Here is a 7,559-nt window from a genome sequence, read left to right as displayed (position 1 = left end):
GACCATTCCCGTCCGGAAAAAAGAAGAGGTTTCGCCGAGGCAGCCTCTCCGCCGCCGTCCGGGCAACTTTTCCGGTGTTCCAGAAGCGCAGGGCCTGTACACCTATGGGTTTGCGCCCATCTCACCCGCAAGGTGTTCGGTGATTTGCCCGGCCCGGCGATGGACTCCGAAGATGAGGAGGCGCTCGCGGCGTTGCTAGAGGAGGAAGCCGAAGCCGACGTCCAGGAGCAGGAGCATCTCATGGTGCTCGTCACCCTCGCCGGCCTGCTCGCGAGCAGTGAAAAGCCGCGGCGAGGTGGCCCGGTGCCTGGCGGGTGAAAGCAAAGAACCGACATCGTCTGGAAGGCTACTCCATGCTCTACTCTGACTACTTCGCCGACGCTCCATTGCATGGCAAGAAAACATTTCGGCGCCGTTATCAGATGAGCCGAAAGCTTTTCCTCAAGATTGTGAATTCCAACTGGGAGTTCGACAGCTACTTTAAATGCAAGATGGATTGCACCAGCACACTTGGATTCTCCTCAATCCAGAAGTGCACGACAGCTATGAGGATGCTTGCATATGGAGCTCCTGGTGATTCACTCGACGATTATGGGCGCATGGTCGAGTCCACCACCATTGAGCGTTTCTACAAGTTCTGCAGGGCAGTGGTGGCAGTGTTTGGACCGCAATACTTGCGAACACCCAATGCGGAAGACACTGCTCGGATACTAGCACAGAATGCAGCAAGAGGATTTCCTGGAATGCTTGGAAGCATCGACTGCATGCATTGGAAATGGAAGAACTTTCCATTTGCTTGGCAGGGGTTGTACAAAGGCGCGAAAGGCGGTTGCAGTGTGGTACTTGAGGCAGTGGCCACACAGGACCTCTGGATTTGGCACTCTTTCTTTGTGATGCCAGGAACTCACAATGACATCAACGTCCTGCAGTGCTCCCCTGTCTTTGCCAAGCTTGTTGAAGGTAATTCTCCTACAGTGAACTTCGAGGTCAATGGGCGACACTACAACAAGGGGTACTATCTAGCGGATGCATCTATCCGAGATGGTCGACATTTGTGAAGACTATCTCAAACCCTGTGCTAGGAGGCAAGAACGCCTTCTTTGCGAAGGTTCAGGAGGCTTGCAGGAAGGATGTCGAGGGGGCATTTGGTGTGCTCCAATCTCGATTTGTTGTTGTCCGGCACCCTGCTCAGACCTGGTCGAAAGATCAAATGTGGGAGATCATGACTTGTTGTGTCATCTTGCACAACATGATCATTGAGAGCGAGCAGGAAGAGCCAGTGTTTGACACAGCACCATATTACAGGCAGGGTCCTCTTGGCCAAGTTGATCACCAGCTACCGGCAATCCGGACTGACTACCTCAATGGTGCATCAAGAACTGCAACACGATCTGGTGGAGCACCTATGGAGGCTCAAGGGCGACGCCAGGGATGACGTGGGATGAAATATGAGTTTTTATATGTTGAACTATATAATTTGTATTGAACTATTTGTTGAACTATTTGATTTATATTGATTTCTGTGATGAACTATGGAGGCAAAAACATGCCGAACCACGTCGAACTATGTGATGAACTAATTGATTTATATTTGTTGAATTATTTATGGAAGAATTCAAGCCGCGCTGAATATGAGCCGATTCACGCAGATATCGGGCCGTTTTTGGACAAAATTGGACCGAATAATGGGCCGAAATCGGCGCCTGGGGGCGACGGCTAGGTGCCCAACCGCCCCCAGAGCCGAGTTTGCCGCCGGCTCGCCCCCAGGCGGCGACCTTTATGCCTCCCGGGGGGGAGGGGGGCAACGGCTGGAGATGCTCTTACCTGCTGGTTCCATCGGCGCCGCTCCTCCTACTCCCTCTCTCATCAATTATTTACCCACTCTCCCCTATGACATGAATCTGCTACACATGTGTTTGTAGGGGGGTATTCAAGCTTAATTTAATCTAACAAAATAGGTAGATGTATCAGCAAAACATTTTATCTAACTACTCCCTCCCTTTGGAATTACTTGTCACAAAAATGAATAAAAATAGATGTATCTACAACTAAAATACATCTAGATACATTCATTTCTTGAACGAGTAATTTCGAACGGAGAGAATCTTTCGGATGTGTGCTTATTATTTATATCTTCTTGATGCTACATTCTGAGCCAATAAAAAAATTATCAACCCCTTCCTAAATATAAGTCTTTTTAAAGATTCCAATATGAACTATATACGGATGTATATAGACATACTTTAGAGTATAGATTTACTCATTTTCCTCCATATATAGTCCATATTGAAATCTGTTAGAAGACTTATATTTAGGAACAGAGGGAGTTCTACAGATATTTAGTGCCAAAAATGCGTCACATTACATATATTTTTGACTTAAAATGTCGATAAACGACATTAAAAAAATGCAATGTCGCTACATTGCTACTACTACCAAGAGTAGTCCATGGCCGGCGTTGTCTAGTCGTCCTACTCCTCGTCCTGAATCAAGATCTTCAAGGTCGGCATATGGGTCAAAGCGACGAGCGAGCTGCCCCTCCTCCTCATCAGTCCGAGCGGAGACGAAGAGCTCCGGGATACGCTCCTCCTCGTTAGTCCGAGTGGAGCCGAAGCGCTCGATGATCACACCACATTACTTCGTAACAGAGTTGGAGATGGTCTACCACCGATGAGTTAGTAATTCACATAGCTTTTATGGATCACGTGCAAGTCGCAGGGCGCAAAGTGGTTTTGCTCATGAAACAAACAAGGCACGTTTTGCCGAAAGGTCAAGCCTCCTTGCCTCATGTCTACAAAGTCAGTAGATATTATCAACCATGCATAGCACAAAAACTCATCCTCCATCACCAAGTACCCCGTCACCGTGCTTACTCTAAGAAACAACAAGAAAGTTTTCACTGAACACTTGCCGGGCATTTTTTTCGATAAAGGCCGATTTTATTAATTCAAAATGTAGCATCAAGTGGATACAAAGCATTATGGACGGCGTCGGCATGCAGGCAGGTGTGTGGGTGGGGCTGCGAACATCCGACAATGTCTGGGTGGTGGCCGAAGAGGTACAACGCCGGCGTCAGACGAAGAAGGTGCGGATGCAGAGCAAAGGGGAGTAGGGCGGAGTGAAAGAAAAATTGTCTGGGAGCGTAGTTTGAGTGGGCCTGCGTGTCGGAATCCAATGGGGGGTCTGGACCCCCATAAACCTCCCTAGTTTGTGTCAGTTTATGGGAATTTGGACAAACAGATGCATCCGCAGACAAATACAAATTTGCGTTGGATGACGAACTACGTACGAAAACTCGATCGCTGTTTTGAGGGACAACGTTTAAGATGCCCTAAAGGTTCAAAAATATCTCGTGTAGGCTTCTCTTGAGTACTGTATATCACAGAGGCCAATCCATTAGTCATCGAACTTATTTCGCACATGGGCGACAGTGGGGTGTTAAGAAGATCCAAATGCATTTGTAGGATACTGACATTATACTCAAGATCCGCTGCATCAAGTTACGTTAAATTTGCAACACCGGTCCTTTTAACTAGGTGCTCTATTTCTACCTCCTCTCATTTGAGTCCACTAAACCTCTCTACATCTTCATCGGTCCTCACTTTCACACACCGTTCATGGCTGCCTTGTCTTTCAGTCGTATCCTCTTTCCTTCTCTGCTCTCATTCCACACTCATTCTCAATACGATAGCACCAAACTCAGTGTTCAAAACCTTGATAGGTGTCTATTCTCTATGATTCATCAATCGAAAATAGTAGCACGGCATGTTCATGCATCTGAATGCACAGTTTTCCTACTTTCTTGATGCTTAGCAATAGGAGGCGTTGGAAATTTCAAAATAGACACTCCTTTTGATGCGATATGGATGTAAACATGAAGATCTTCGAGCCAACAAGCTAGGGGTTGGCTTCTTAATCAATCTATAACTGTAAACCACTCAGGAACAGTCATGCTAGCTCATAAATTGACTTTTTATTTTCATCAGAGAAAGGGAGTCTTACAAAGATCTTGAAGAATTCAATATCGTACGATCCTTTTCATTCCTTCTAAATATAAATAATTGTATTCAACATCTCTACAAGCACTAAGAGAGAAATAAATCACCAAACACATTAGGTTTTACAATCTTCATCATCCATCAGCTGGAAGATAGTAGTACAATGTGTTCAAATACCTTGATGAAAATATTTTGTATGTACCCGGACTCACAATATCCACGCACCTTGGTGTATTACGAATCCAACAATGAAGATATTTGAGTGTGTACGTAAAATTTGTTCTTATCGTGAAGGCACCGGAACGTCCCGAAGCTCAATCGTCCTAGCTCAAAGTCTGGCTCCTCTCTTTTGTGTTGGAAAGGAATTCTAAAAACGGACTCGAAGAACATATCATATTTTTATTGGGCGTCAGAAATTGTAAGTCACACTACTGGAAAAATGGTCGTTACCGAGTATTGACCTGCGCCGAGTTTCATAACACGGGATCTTGGCACACACAGTAGATGTCAAGGACGGATCTCGGTAAACAGTAGGACGCGACTGAGATGGGTTGTTGATGAGAGCCGCACAGAAGAAACTCGGTAAAAGAAACTAACACTCGGCTTACACGACATATGCCAAGATGTAAAACCTTGGCAACCGGCAAAAAGGTGCCACATGGCACGGTCGTTTGCGATAGACGGCTCCGTGACAGTGTGCACCCCTTGCTTGAGAGCCCGATGGTTAGAACTCCACTAACCATCCTCTTCTTTTTAAACGGCTCCTCAGTCCATTCACTTATGTTTGCAGATGATATTTTTGTTTGTGTAGGCAACCATTCAAGATGCTACCACCATGAATCAGCTCATCCAATTTTTCTATGCTACCTCAGGCCTGATCTCCAACTGTAATAAATTTGGAACCATTTTCAGTAAAGAGGTGGATTTTTTTACTTCAAAGTAACCTCTTTATTCATTAGATATTAATGTTAGATCGTTCACCATGAGAGGTACAATATAGAGGGAGGAGGATCATCAAACCAAACCCTACAGACCTGGAACTTAGCCAATTGGGCTAGTTCATGAGCTAAAAATATTGTTTCCCTAGTGGCATGCTCATACTTAACCCTAACAAATTCTTGCTCCATGGAAAAAAATCATGGAAGATCGAAGCAAAAATATCCGTAGGAGGCCTCTCATTCTTCATAATTTCTATTAATTCCATATTGTGAGAACTCACAACAACTCTATTACAAGCCATGGATTCTGCTAAGAGCAGGCCATGCTTGAGAGCCAAAGCTTCAACTGAAAGAACATCTTGAACCATATCCAGTTGTACAATACTCACTGCAAAAAACTTTTTTTCTCGAATACGCTAAGTTAGCGTATCATTGCATTGATAGGAGGGTGAGAACAAGTACAAAGGAGGGGGCATAGTCTCGTACACACGAATGGCGAGGCTATGAACCCGGAGGGAGCAGAAGACATGGGGTTGCTCAGCCCCAAAAAACTACATAATCATGTTACAAGATTGTGCGCAGCCATCCCTCGAGCTCCTGCCGCGGCCCAGGAGCGAGCTTCGTCTTTGATTGCCGCAATGAGTGTAGCAGAGGATGGGGCAATTTTGTCGAAGATGATCGCGTTCCGGTGCCGCCAGAGCGACCAAGCCGCGAGCGATGCAATAGTGGCCAAGCCTCGACCCCGTGAATCTGGGGTGAGCAGCATGGTCGTAGAAAGCCAGACAAAGTAGCTCGCAGAGCCGTCAGGGGTAACAGTTGTTGGGGAGCACCATGATAGGATCTTGTGCCAAGTGATGCACGTGAAAACGCAGCCCACAAGGATGTGGTGCAGCGTCTCGGGCTCCTGAGAGCGGAAGACACACGCCGGTTCGTGAGGCAGGCCTTGTCATGCGAGTCGGTCAGCTGTCCAGCATCGATTGAGGGAAGCAAGCCATATGAAGAATTGAACCGAGGTGGGGGCGCCGGTTTGCCAGGCGAGACGCCAGAACTCCGACGTAGTAGATCCGAGGAATATCGCGTTGTAGCAGGAGGAGGCGGAGTACACTCCGTTGTCGGTCCAGCGCCCGCGTAGTAGGTCAGGGTGCGGGGAGAGCACAACGTGCCATAGGCGACGCCAAAGTGCCACGTATTCCACCGAAGCGGCGGGGCCAAGGGCGCCTTGGATGTCAGAAATCCAGCAGCGGTCAGTAAGCGCATGGGCAACCTGTTGGAAATATGCCCTAGAGGCAATAATAAAATGATTATTATTATATTTCCTTGTTCATGATAATTGTCTATTGTTCATGCTATAATTGTGTTATCCGGAAATCGTAATACATGTGTGAATACATAGACCACAACATGTCCCTAGTGAGCCTCTACTTGACTAGCTCGTTGATCAATGGATGGTTACGGTTTTCTGACCATAGACATTGGATGTCATTGATAACGGGATCACATCATTGGGAGAATGATGTGATGGACAAGACCCAATCCTAAGCATAGCACAAGATTGTGTAGTTCGTTTGCTAGAGCTTTTCTAATGTCAAGTATCATTTCCTTAGACCATGAGATCGTGCAACTCCCGGATACCGTAGGAGAGCTTTGGGCGTACCAAACGTCACAACATAACTGGATGGCTATAAAGGTACACTATAGGTATCTCTAAAAGTGTCTGTTGGGTTGGCACGGATCGAGACTGGGATTTGTCACTCCGTATGACGGAGAGGTATCTCTGGGGTCTGGGCCCACTCGGTAATGCATCATTATAATGAGCTCAACGTGACCAAGTGGTTGGTCACGGGATCATGCATTATGGAACAAGTAAAGTGACTTGCCGGTAACGAGATTGAACGAGGTATTGGGATACCGACGATCGAATCTCGGGCAAGTAACGTATCGATTGACAAAGGGAATTGTATACGGGATTGCTTGAATCCTTGACATCGTGGTTCATCCGATGAGATCGTCGTGGAACATGTGGGAGCCAACATGGGTATCCAGATCCTGCTGTTGGTTATTGGCCGGAGAGCGGTCTCGGTCATGTCTGCGTGATTCCCGAACCCGTAGGGTCTACACACTTAAGGTTCGATAACGCTAGGGTTATTAGGAAGACTTGTATGTGATTACCGAATGATGTTCGGAGTCCCGGATGAGATCCCGGACGGAGGAGTTCCGGAATGGTCCGGAGGTGAAGATTTATATATGGGAAGTTATCATACGGTCACCGGAAAAGTTCGGGGGCATATCGGTATTGTACCGGGGCCACCGGAGGGGTTCCGAGGGTCCACCGGGAGGGGCCACCTCTCCTGGAGGGCCTCATGGGCCGTGGGGGAAAGCGAACCAGCGCTTAGAGGGCTGGGCGCATCCCCCCTTGGGCCCATGCGCCTAGGGTTGGGGGGACCCTAGAGGGGGCGCCCCCTTTGCTTGGGGGGCAAGCCCCCTCCCCTTGGCCGCCGCCCCCCTCTAGATCTCATCTACAGGGGGCCGGCCCCCTTCCCCCTTCCCCTATAAATAGAGGGGCGAGGGGAGGGCTGCACACCACATCCAAGGCGCAGCCCCTCCCCCCCCCCCTCCCCAACAC

This window comes from Triticum dicoccoides, chromosome 5B, assembly GCF_002162155.2.
Source record: "Triticum dicoccoides isolate Atlit2015 ecotype Zavitan chromosome 5B, WEW_v2.0, whole genome shotgun sequence".
Classification (NCBI taxonomy): Eukaryota; Viridiplantae; Streptophyta; class Magnoliopsida; order Poales; family Poaceae; genus Triticum; species Triticum dicoccoides.
This window is presented reverse-complemented; position numbering follows the sequence as displayed.